Genomic DNA, 13625 nt, shown 5'->3' with positions numbered 1-13625 from the left:
CCAGCAGAGCCTAAAATATTTATGGACTATCCCTTTGGAGAAAAAGTTTGCCTACCCTTATTTGTATCAGGCTCTTTGTTGTTGTTGTTGTTAAAACAACAAACATTTTTTATCTCACAGTTTTGTAGGTTAGAAGCTCAATATGGTCTCATGGGGCAAAAATCAGAACTATGTTCACTTCTGGACGCTCTAGGGAAGAATCCATTTCCTTTCCTCATTTCTAGAGTTGCCCATAAATCTTGGCCCATGACCCCTTCCTCCTTCAAAGCCAGAAAAAGTGGGAATCCTTCTCACAGTGCATCCTTCTGACCTCTCCATCGTCACATCTCCTTCTCTGACTCTCCTCCTGATTCCGTCTTCCACATTTTTAAAAAAATTATCTTAATTGTTGAAAGTATCATAGATGTTCTCCGCCACCGCCCCCCCACCCCGCCAATTGATCCCCTCACCCCGCCCCCCTCCGTGTTGATTAGTTTCAGCCCTGCCTTCAGGGCACCAGGACAGTTAATTCAGTGGCAGCCACACTGCTGCCCACCAGACTACTGTCCACTCAGTGCAGGCACCACGGGTCAGCATCTAGGGTCTCGCTGAAGCACACACCATTCACCTTATGTGCACATCTTCGGGATGGGAGGAACCTGAGTCCTTGGAGAAAACCCACACAGACGTGGGGATAATGTGCAAATTCCACACAGACAGTGACCCTGGCCAGGAATCAATGTTTTTTCCTTATCAATGTTGTAAGGAAATGATGTTATTAGAGGACCCGCGTATATAACTGATACATATGTTCCTGCCACCTTATTGAGGAAAGTCTGATCTCCCTCATGCGTACATGTAAACGGAAATGCAGGGAATGAATACAGGCCATCACAGCTCCCCAGCCTCCTGTTCGGTCTGCACTGGCCAGCCTTGGGGCTCCCTTGCTCTGGGGCCTCCGTAGAAGCACCAAGCATCTCAGAGTCTCACTTGTTCTGTCTTAATCTTCCCGTCTGGAAGGTGGAGATGATCACAGGGCTGTTGGGAGAACAGTGGAAAGCACCTAGAAAATAGTCCTAGGCATTCCATAAGTAAGAGCTGTTATTTCTCACTTTGGGGATCAGAGGACGCAGTGGCAATAGTGACTGGTGTGTTTTCCAGGTAGCAGGAGAGGGAGAGGCTGGAGCAGAGCACAGCCCCGTAGGGAAATGAGAGCCAAAAAGGATGCATATGTTTAAAGTATATTTAGTGAATCGGACTCACAGAAGATGGGCAGCAAAAAATGTGCTGACATGGTAATAACAACACTGTGTCTGTGTTCGGCTTTTACAGTTTACCCTGCTATCTCCCATTAATTATCCAATTAGTCTTCTCTTTTTTCCAGTGAGGAAACTGTGGCTCAGAAAAATGAAATAGTTGGTCCAAGGAAGCACATCTGTTAACTGACCACACAGGGAATATGATCTAGACTTCCGATTGGCCCACGGCCCTCAGGGAGCACCCAGTGCCAGGGTTTTGTGCCGCAGTCGTGGGGATGCCGTGAGCAATAGTAAAACAGTGGAGTGACATGCTAGAAGTGTACACGTGGGAAGATTAATCCGATAGCCAAGGAGATTATTGCAGTGCCCCTGGTAGGAAATAATAAAGACCTTAGACAAGGGCTGTAACCTGAGGGAGGAGAGAGAGATAGGAGAATGGTTACAAATGAAATCTAGATGGCTCTGTGATTGGATTTAGCCTTTTCGTTGGCACTGCGTGGGCCCCTATGTGTGGAGGCCAACTTGGCCAGGTCTACTCTGGCTTTCTTCTTCCTCCTCCCTCTTTGTACCCCTTCTTGGCAGTTGTCCCCTGTTTGGGCTTCAGTGGGTTTTCTCCACAATGAAAACTAATCTTTGGAATGGTTAGGTTCTTTCTCTGATTCTCTACTTGGCTATTATTTTCCTGATGTTGAAAGAGGGAGTCTCTTAAGTAAGGAGAAAATTAAAGCAGTCGAGTGTCACATATCTAATCAGTAAAAAAAAGACCTGATTAGCTCCACCGCAAGTTTGGATTGTGTGTGTGTATGTGTGTGTTTAAAATCATTCAGCCAGTAGTTGAACTGTGACTTACATTTCATGTGAATACAGAGTCTCACAATAATCCAGATTATTTCTTAATTGTCATCAGAACTACGCCCAACTCCTAAAACTTGGCATTTCATGCCAGCTGTCCCATGAGAGATCCTTATAAAATTACAAACAGTTAATATTTTGTTGGTGGTATTGACAACTTCAGACAGGTGGAAGGAAATCCATGGAACCTCAGGGTCTCATAGGTTGTACACGTCATTTACATAACACTTCTAGTGATTTTTTTTTAAAGAAATAATATTTTAACATATATTTTCTTCCTTCTCCCAGATGTGGGAGCTACTTTTCAATCTTACCGTTAATCCTTTCCTGGTGAGCAGCCAGCGTGGGACTTGGAAAATGAGCCACTCCTGTACTCTGTTCCCGTTCTTGTTTTTCAGCTTCTTTTTCCCCAAAACAAAAGATCTTGAATGGGGAGTAATTATTTTAACATTACAGACCCCATTTGTGGCTGTCATGTTAGCATTCTAAATAAGGAATTGATTATAAGGTCCAAAATGGGTATTTTTTTTCTTTCATTTGATTGATTCCACCCAAAGATTTCTTGTTGAGTTGAGCATACTTCACAAGATTTCCACGTTGACTAACAAACCCTCATAAGCCTACTCACATTGTCAGTGTCACTCCGCACCGGGCCTCCTCACCTCTGAGTAACTGCTGGTCAGAGGAGGCTTAGCCGCCCACATAGGACCAGTGTGGGAGCATTTAGAAACCTTATCTTTTATTCCATACATTCAAAATGTAAGTACCTGCGTTACTAGTCACATTTTCTGAAGTAGTTGAACCATCTTCCAGTAACTCTTTCTAGCCTGAGATGAATTCTTTAAGCAGCAGTTTTTAAACATGATAGATCTACTTTTTGATCCAAAGTAGAAGAGCAATTGCTAGGAGTTTGTGTAGAGTTGGCCTCATAGATGTAAGAGGGTGCAAACTCACTAGAGATGCAGGAGACAGTTATCAGACATGTAAAATGTACTTACAAATTGAAAATAGTAATAGATAAATTTAAAAGCAAAATTAATTTTTTTTTTGGGGGGGGCAGCACTGTAGGCACTTTGTAGAACCCAGCTGCTAATTCAGAGTGCTGTAGCTATCTAAAATTACAACAGTGACTTGAGCATTAAACTATTTCTTAAAGGTCTCTCAACTGAAAGAATGTAAATTGGACAAATTTGTGTGGCCTTATGGGTTTGGTTTAATTGCTCAATATTTCTTTGCTTTTTAGTTTAGAAAAATAAGATAGAAAAGAAAGAGAAAATGGGGGCAAAATGTTCAAGGGTGTGTAGATAGGAACCAGAGCTACATTAAAAATAGGAACAATTTTTTTCTTTTAATGCTTTACTGGTTCATCTAAACAATAAAGAGATATCGCTTCCTTATTAGCATTTAGCGCTATTTTTAGTGGTTCTTTTAGTAAAACTGAAATGACTTACAGTTCTTTTTGGACTACACACAATCTAATGTGATATTTGGCATTTGTGGCATTGTTAAATCAAAGCTAAAAATCTTGGGATGTATCTTTTAAAAGTTACATAAAAGGGGGAAATATTTTTATGGTTAGATGAATGCTTAGCTTTAAGATTTGTAGAGAAAGGAGAAGGCATTTTATTTTTATACTCAGAAGAACATTCTGGATCCTATTCTAAAAACCCAAGAAAAGATAAACAGGTTTTCCTTAAACTTTTATCTAGTTTGAGGCTAAAAGGACCATGGACACTCTGAGCCCAAAGTAGAATTTTTGAGAAATTAAAGGAAAACAGGTTCTGAAAATCATTTTTGAACCAGCCTCAATTCTGGAAGTGGCATTTAAAATAGATTAAATTGCCATTTGAAGGTAAGAAGTGAGAATTGGGAATGAGTTTTTGCAGTGCTTACTTATAAGATAGTTAAGATCAAGATCATGTACAAATATAGGAATCAGCAATGCAGATGTAACTATAATATTTCTCAACATAAAATCTGAGCAGCATGAACTTCATCCTGATCACTGCCCCTCCTCACCAGGGACCTGGAGGCATTCACCATGGTGTCCCATTGGGTGAGATCCCATGTTAATACCATGTGGTCTCCATGTTAGAACTGCCCAAATTGAAGACTCCATCAGAAGAATTTGTCAAAATAGAAGCAGTAGATGGTACCCAATAGCTTAGCCTTATGGTGTATAGTAGTTTAGATGAAGTAATGATCACTGAAACCATCCATGAGGTAATTCAGAAAACTATACTGACAATTTTGAAGTTGCACACACAAAGCCTTTGGTGTTATATGGACCATAGTACCCACGACACATCTGGCTACCCACCCCTCTCCTGCCAAGTCACCCTTTGTTTCCTGGCCTGAGACTAACAAGCTTTTCAGAAAAGTCAGTCTTTTATAATTTACTAGAGGCCTGGTGCATGAATTCATGCATGGGTGGGGTCCGGCCAGCCCCTTGGGTCGATGGGGCCAGCCCCGGGGGGGAGGGGCCCTGGGCAATTGGCAGGCCGGCCCCACCCCCTGGTCTAACTCCCGGTGGAGGGGACAATTTGCATATTACCCTTTTATTATATAGGACTGAACACATACATAGTAGTGTCAGAGGTGCCTCGCCATAATTCTTCCCTTCAGGGAGTTTATAATTGAACAAAGGAGGCTGCTGGTAGGGAATGAATAAATCTTCCACAGCAGTCCTTCATGGGGGCAAAACTATTCTGAACTAAATACCACTTTAAATCCACAAAGAGTGAAACCACAGACACTGACACCTAAAGGAATTCAGGCAACCAGTCTCCCTGTATTATTCATGACAAGTATTCTCTAGTAGCTACAATCATTGAACTAGTAAGAAGCAGCCCATGATAGGATGTCAGATGGTCACACTAGCGCTGTGATCAGGAAAAACCAGGCTCCACAGAGCTGTACAAGCAAAAACGAAATGCCAGCGGCCCTAAGTGAGATGCCTCTCTGGGTTCCTGCTCTTACATGACGCTGGGAGTTCTCCTTTGCCGCCGATCAGTGTTGCCCCGTGACACTGCTGTTCCAAAATGTATGAGATGTAGGTCCTGTTATAAATGTGGGCATTCCTCTGGTTTTCTAGTATAAAACATCCCATAGGATAAAAATTAGCGGAGTTCACACAGGGGAAGCAGTGTTCGACATACATTCTTGTGTGTATTCTACGCCTCACCTAAGTCTGGGTACAGATTGCCGAGCGAGTCCTGAGACCTTCTTTTCCATAATTGGTGACATACTGGGGAGCTTTGCTTGACTCTTAGGATTTTGACTTTTAAAGACTTTTTGGCATTTTTGATTTGGGTATGTTTCACATTTTCAAAAGAAACATTTTTACTCCATAGTTACACCCCCCAAAGACAACCAATCTTGTCTTGGCAAATATTTTCATATAGTTTTTAAGTTTTAACTATAGAAACTTCTTAAACATATACACGAGTAGATGGGAGAGTGTAATGAAACCCAGTGTAACCTCTCCCAGCTTTCACAGTTACTAAGTCCAAGGTCTTCTTTTTGTGTCTGTATCCTCACCACAGCCCTCCCCTCCCCTGCTCTGCCCTAGGATTATTTTTCAAAGCAAATCCCAGATATTATTTTATTTGTATATATTTCATTATGTTTTTAAGACTCCATTGAAAGAGTTTTTTTAGAATAAGAAATAGTAGGTGATACCCAGTACTTTAGCAATTTAGAAAAATTAATAGTTATTTCCTAATATCATTAAATGTCTAATCAACAATTCCATTTCTCCAATTGTTTTTCATTTTTCTTTTAAATTATGATAAAATGCATATAATATAAACTCTGCCTTCTTAGCAATTTTTAAGTGTACGGTTCAGGAACATGAAAGTACATTCACATTGTTGTTCAGTCCCCGGAACTCTTTTCATTGTGCAGAACTGAAAGTCTGTAGCCAATAAACAGTTCCCCAGGCTCTCCTCCCGCAGCACCTGGCAACAACCGCTCTACTTTCTGTCTAATGATTTTGATGACTTTAAGTACCTCATCTAAGTAAAATCATACAGTATTGGTCTCTTTGTTAGTGGCTTATTTTACTTAGCATAATCTCTTCAAGCTTCTTTCATGTTGTAGAATTCTGTGTCAGAATTTCCTTCCTCTTCAAGGCTGACTAATACTCCATTGTAAGGGTATATCACATTTGTTTATTCATCTGTCAGTGGACACTCAGGTTGCTTATACCAGTGGTCGGCAAACTCATTAGTCAACAGAGCCAAATATCAACAGTACAACAATTAAAATTTCTTTTGAGAGCCAAATTTTTTAAATTTAAACTTCTTCTAACGCCACTTCTTCAAAAGAGACTCGGCCAGGCCGTGGTATTTTGTGGAAGAGCCACACTCAAGGGGCCAAAGAGCCGCATGTGGCTCGTGAGCCGCAGTTTGCTGACCACGGGCCTATACCATTTAGCTATTTTGAATAAGGCTGCTATGAACATGAATGTACAGATATCTCTTTGAGACTCTGCTTTCAATTATTTGGGGTATGTACCCAGAAGTAGACGTGTGGAATCACATAGTAATTCTATGCCTAATTTATTGAAGAATGGCCAGACTGTTTTCCACAGCACCATTTACATTCCCACCAGCAGTGTGCAAGGGTTCCAGTTTCTCCACAGTGTTTTCCGTCTGTTAGTTTTTTATAGTAGCCCTAGTGGGTGTCAGGTGGAATCTCATTGTAATTTTGATTTGCATTTCCCTAATGGTTAGTGATATTGAGCATCTTGTCAGGTGCTTGTTGACCATTTATGTATTGTCTTTGGGGAAATATCCATTCAAGTCCTTTGCCCATTTTTATTGTTACTGTTGAGTTGTAGTTCTTTATTCTTCCTGGTTATTAACCTCCTATCTGATATCTGAGCTGTAAATATTTTTTCCTACCCCATAGGTTGCCTTTTCACCCTGTTAATTGGGACCTTTGATGCACAGAAGTTTCTAGGTGTGGTGTGACTAATCTAAGCAAAGCCGGTGGCATGACCATTATGAGAATGTGCATTTTGGGTGTTTTTCTGACCTGTGTGCAAGAACTCTTCCCCTCAGGTCATGAGCACAGTTATTTTAGAAGAAACCTTTTCAATATCTGCGTTGAGTAGCAAAAGTGCGCCTGCTAACAATGCCTTGTGTCAGGACTAGTGTTAGAGCTAGTTCAGTGTGTAGATGAGCGGGATGGCTTCATCGTAGGCTCCCTGTGCAGTGTCATTACTTGTCATCCTAAGGCAATTACTAGATGTTGAAGCAAATGGGACCACCTGCAGGAGCAACAGTGTCTTCACCGGGTGGCTGAGTCTTGGTAAAATCACATTTCTGAATCGCTATGGATTTTGGTAACTGAGAATATTTTTTAAATGACTCTTAACGTTTATCAAATGTCCCAGCTCATCTGTGAAACAAAACAGGGCAACAAGAGGCCCTATCCAAGTTTTCCAGAATTCCAGTTCCCATCTGTATTTATAGACACCCTTTTCTTCACCTCAAATCAGATGATAGATTTTCAACATGTGACTGCAACACTGACAGACAGAAATCTCTCTAGAGGCTGAATTTCAGGTCATCATTGCTGCACACTGACTTTGTCTAGAATTCCTTTTTGCTTTTTTAAACCTTTTCATAGCATGAAGATCTAGTATGATAGCAGTGATCAGGCTGGGGAAAAGGAACAGAAAGGAATGACAAGAGGCCCCGGGTAGTGCTGGTGATGTCAGGTGGGATGATGATAACTTTAGTCTTTGTGGGCAGTTCTGTGTTCTAGAAACAAGAGAAGAAGACCTGGAGGCCAGGGCTAATTACAGGTCACTTGACAGGGGATGAAAGCAAAACGATTGTTTTAGGCCTGAGTCTCCCCTCAGCAGATTTCATTGTTATTTTAATTTTTCTATCTACTGTTGCTTTCTGATCAATAGAAATAATCTTCTTTGGTTTAACCCACAACAGCCATGGTAGCGTAGCATTGCAACTGTTCCTTTGCTTAATTTTCATGACTTTAAGAAGACATTTGCAATTCATTACAGTATTAAAATAATTTAGGAGCAGGGTTAAATTTCATTCCTGTGTGTATTGTGGGGTGTGTGTGTGTGTGTGTTGTGTTGGATTCTATTTGTTTTGATTTGGTTAAAGAAAGTCTCCGTTACAAAGAGCTGTAGTAAATTTGCACTGTTTCTTTATTAAATAGGAAGAACGGTAAAGCAATTGATTGTTTTTCCCCTTTCCAAGCCTCTCCACTGCACTATCCAAGTTTTACTAGGGAACTGAATTGCAGAGCACAGGAGGATACACTTTGCAAAATGTAATGCATGCCACTTACTGCATTTAAAAAATAAATAACTGGCTGCTGATCTTATGCTAATATTACCCACTTCATTAAGTAGATAAGGAGGTTTTGTAAGCAGCTATTCTAAAAGTGGGCTGCTCTTTAACCAGATACAAATGAATCAGGCATCACTAATGAACATGTTTAATACTCTATTATGTAGCTGAAATGATTTTAGGGTTCAAATTTCTGTTTGTGTATCTTTTTTTAAAATATATATATTTTATATATTTTGTTGATTTTTTACAGAGAGGAAAGGAGAGGGATAGAGAGCTAGAAATATCGATGAAAGAGAAATATCAATCAGCTGCCTCGTGCACACCTCCTACTGGGGATGTGCCCACAACCGAGGTGCATGCTCTTGACTGGAATCGAACCTGGGACCCTTCAGTCCGCAGGCCGACGCTCTATCCACTGAGCCAAGCCGGTTAGGGCCCGTTTGTGTATCTTAATCTAGGTATCTAGGAATTTGTTTTTCCCAACACTGAACAATAGCAACTAACGAAAGATCAAATTTTATATATTTTTTCTTCTTCATTGGAATTATTTGAAATACCGGGTGTCCCAAAAATACATATACAACCTTTAACAGCTAATAGCTCATTTTTGAAAAGGAAATGTATTTTGATAAACATTGCCTTTATAATTATTCAAAGTGTGTGTACACATTTTGGGGGGATACCTTATATTCTCTATTTATTGCATTTTGTTCGTTTGTTTTTCTACCAAAGTGGGAAAGCCCTTGTGCCTGGCATTGTGTTAGGTCCCAAGGAGAAGGATGTAGGGATAAGTCTCTGCCCTCCTTAGACAAGTACACATACAGCTGTGGTACCCAGCGGTGGGAGGAGTCAGGGAGGAGCCTGAGCTGATGCAGGGGTGGTGGGAGGAGCCCTGTGGGCGGAGGGATGCCGGAGGTGAGTACACAGGCTCGGTCAGAGGCCTCGGTGTATTGATGTGGGGAACCAGTGGAGATGGTTGCCCCCGTTTTCTTTAAGGTCCTTGGTGGGAACTGCCATCAGAGCCACTTGGCTTTTCCATTCGGCCTCTGCCTAGTCATCTTTTGGAGAAAAGATTTTGTGATTAAACTATAACTAGGTTACGTGTTGGGGAGGTAGACAAGAGCCAGACATCCGCGGGCCCCCGTACTTGCTGAAGTGCTTGGGTGTTTCCTAAAAGAGATGGGAGAATGGAACGGACAGGTGACACATGGGCTGAGAGCCCGTGAGGTAGCCTGTTGAAGAGATCTACCAAACAGACACATGGCTGGGGAAAATTAACGGGGCAGTGACTGTAAGGAAGGCATGGATTCCAGGTCCAAGGGGCAGGGTGTTGAGACTGATTTGGTGTGAGGGAAAAGAGGCTGTTACTTTTTAAACAGGGGGCCAGTTCACTGTCCCTCAGACTGTTGGAGGGCCGGACTATAGTTTTTAAAAAAAACTATGAACAAATTCCTATGCGCACTGCAGGCCCGGGACGAGTCAGCTGCTAAGCAGGACAGGCAGCGGCACCCAGCGGGCCGGATAAATGTCCTTGGCGGGCCGCATGTGGCCCGCGGGCCGTAGTCTGAGGACGCCTGGTTTGGAAGATGCCAAGGTTTGGGGCTGGTAGGGTGCTGTTCTCCTAAAGAAGGAACACAGTGGGTTCCAGGGGAAATGATGACTCCAGTTTCTAGCACATTGAGTGCCAGGTGCTCCGCAGGACATCCAAGTAGAAATCACCAGCAGGTCATCAATGTGTGAGCCTGCACTGAGATCTGACTTACTAGAGGGGAGAGGGGCAGTGGTTGAAGGCATGAATGTGGTGGGGTCCGCAGGGCCTGCGAGTAGAGTGAGGAATGGGTGGAAATAGTCCGAGGGACCAGGAGCCTTTAAGAACAGGTGTGGACAATCGATTCCAGGAAGATGTTCAGAAAAGATCGATGATGTAACAGGCACCAGGGAAGGAGAAATGTCAAGATAGGACAGCACTGGCAACTGCCACAGAGGGGTCAAGTTCAGAAAAGAATGGAAAGATTTGGCAGAAAAGTTTACTTAAAAAGAGATGTTTGTTTGATGTGGAAGCAAAGTTCTATAATTTTTCAAAAGTAATCGAACAAAACATGGTGTTTCAAAAGCAACCATTTCATAACTGCAGCCCTGGAATTCGTTATTGCAAAAAGCACAAGAAACATAAGGTTAAGCCAGCGACGTGGTGATTCGACCATCTCAGTTTTGGTCTAAAAAAAAAAAAAAAAAAAAAAAAAGTGGGTTTTTCTTCTTCTAAATATGCCGAAATAAGCCATCAAGCCATGACTAACTTATTAACTGTTCAGTGTGAGCTTTTGTCACATTTGGTTTGTGTCAGACATATTTGAAAACTTTGGAAAGTGTTAAAAGATTATGATAACAGGAAAATAAAATCGAACCTCGATGTGAGCAGAACTCCCCGGCCAGAACGTGTGAGCAAATCTGCGGACACGGTTATCTGCCTGCTCTTCCACGGATTTGCTCGTAGGGAAAACACTGAGCGTGAGCAGCTCTGTGCCCTGCCAGCTCTGTCACCACAGGCACGTCACACCGCCGCCAGGTTCCCCATCTCCAATCAGAAGTGGGTGTCCTCCCGGCTCAGCTTCCAAGCTGGAGACTGTGACACGCCCATGGGCTATGACCCGGGAACTATCCGAGTGCCCCCCATGCAGCGAGCAAAGGCTCCTTTTTGCCAAACTTACATTATTCCAGCTGTGGGGTGTGTGTGTGTGTGTGTGTGTGTGAGTGTGTGTGTGTGTGTGTGTGTGTGTGTGTGAGAGAGAGAGAGAGAGAGAGAGAGACAGAGAGACAGAGAGACAGAGAGACAGAGAGACAGAGAGAGGTGTATTTCTATATCATGGTATAAAATGTATTTTTTATTGTGGATCATGGTTTGAAAAATGTTTGATAAACACTGCCCCCTCAACTAGAGCCCCTTCCTATTCTAAAATTCTCTCATCCCACTTAAATCTGAAAACGGTTCTTTTGGTACAGTAAACGGTTCCTAACACGGTGGAGTGGCAGGGATAGACACTGTTAAGGCATGAAAGCTAATAACAAAAGAGAAAAACAGTCAAAGGTAAATAAGGCCAACATCTGTGTCATATTTGACCATGAGACTGAACAAGCCTTTAAAATTTATTAGTATTCCGACCGGCAAGCCATTACTCTAATTTATGAAGAAAAGTTAAAGTATGCTATATATTAGCAAACAATGCAGTAGTTCTTTTGATGGCGGCATAAATAAGCAACCGTATCAAGGAGAAATAATACTCTTTCAAAAGTAACAGTACCATGGCACATAAATTCCAGAATTGGCAATGAAACCAGTGTGGTGAGGCTCTGCTGCGTGCCGCACAAAAAGATTCATTGACCTGGTTATGCGACAAGTCAGTGCACTTTTATTGGCCTGAACAAGAGGGAGTAAACACCTCCATCAGGTGTTTTGTTTTAGAAACAGCTGTTTGAACTCCCCCCACTGGTAATTCTGCTCCGGGGTATGTTTGAGTATTCGCTTTTCCAGCATGCTTGCTGATACAGCGAATGAAGCAAGTGAGCAATTTCCCATAAAAGCAGCGTGCAGCGAGAGTTTTTCTTATTTGTAAACTGTTCTTAATTCTTCTCAACCAATGAAATTTCATAGGTGTTCAGTGGCATTACACAGGGACAATTGGAGAAGGCTAAGGAGTGTGAATCGTCGCACAGGAAAGTTGAGGGAAGGGTTTGCGGTCCCTTCCACACAGCTCTTGCACACTCAGTGGCCTTGGTGTGTCTTTCCTCTCTGCCCTCTTACAAACCCTGGGGCGTTTGTTAAACCCTGTGCCAGTCTAAGCCCCAACCTTTGGCGATTCTGTGTTCTCTGCCTTCTTTCCACTGTCAGTCAGCGGGCAGAGGAGGCCTAGCGCAGGAGAAGAATTGAGACCAGAGATGCCAGGCCCTCCCCTGAGATTTCTGTTAAGTTTAGACTCTGATGGGTGCTGGCAAGGAGTGGGCGAGGCTAGTGCTGTGGGTGGGCGGGGTTGGCAGGGTTGACTCCACCTCCCTTGCCACAACTCATTGGCCCCTGGCAGGCATTCAAGGAATCCCTGCCCCTTTCGCTCCATCACAGGCCCGTTCTCCCCAGGTGTACTAACAGGTGTGATTGTGCCAAATTAAGAGATGAGAATTTTTTTTATTATAAGAAAAAAATATTCCATTTATTCTATGAGAACAATGTGTTTGCATCTAGCCATCTGACTTATTAGATGAGCAAACTGAGGCTCCAGGATAGGACAAGTGAGCTCAGGGTCAGGGGCTCTTCCCTGTCACTTCCTCCCATTGGGGAACTCAAGATAATAGACTGTGGATACATGGACAGTAGAGAATAAGACAGGCAAGTCTTGAGCTTTGGAAGGAAGACAATAGAGACAACATACAAGGATTACATTGGACAGTATAAGAAAACAAGAATCTTATTTGCTCTGGGTTTTGTGTCCCTGACTATAACGTAAGACTCAAGGACCAGTGATAGCGCGCACCCAACCAGATGTGTGCCCTGGGTGAGTTACAATTTCCCTGATTAATGATGATGAGGTAGATTCCATCTTTCTTCGAAAAGTTTGCTGTAATAATAAAATAGTATATCAGGAATTACTGTTCTTTGGAAAAATGTTACAGTGCCGGACCTGTGAAAGTTGGTATTGTTATTAGAATGTCAATAAAACTTTCAAACATGCATATTACATCCTTGAATACTTTCTCGACAGAAATTATTTTTCCTTCTTCCTGATTATGCAGGATATTCACCACGAACCATCTGGCTTCCTCGGTGTGATACATTAGGAACACAGCAACACCATAAAATCTACAAATATCTCCATATTCCCCCGAGTTTGCCTCAGTGCCAGTAAATGTCATCAGGGTATGGGTTGTGTGAAGCATTGGGTAGAAGTCACTGGATCCCTCGGTGTATAGTACTGGATGTGTGATGACTAGATAGTGTCACATGAATGTTAAATATGCCCCCGGAGCTGACATTGTGCCAGGTGGTCAGAGTGGCCATCACTTCCTACTTTTAAGTATACTCAAAATTGGCAGGCAGTCTGAATCAATAAAAAAATTATCGTTATCCTCTGCAGTAAAATTAGTATTTACTGCCCTTCAGAAGTGAATCTATTTGTATCTATTTTCTAATGTTTGTGGCAATGCTTTTAGACAT

At 42.3% G+C, this 13625-nt stretch overlaps 1 protein-coding gene across 1 annotated transcript in view; it reads left to right on the top strand.

The window, feature by feature from the left end:
- EYA1 (EYA transcriptional coactivator and phosphatase 1) overlaps positions 1-13625 on the top strand; it is a 153060-nt gene that overhangs the window by 94016 nt on the left and 45419 nt on the right. The window lies entirely within an intron of this gene.

Source organism: Plecotus auritus (genome assembly GCF_963455305.1).
Source record: "Plecotus auritus genome assembly, chromosome: 11".
Lineage (NCBI taxonomy): Eukaryota > Metazoa > Chordata > Mammalia > Chiroptera > Vespertilionidae > Plecotus > Plecotus auritus.
This window is presented reverse-complemented; position numbering and strand designations above follow the sequence as displayed.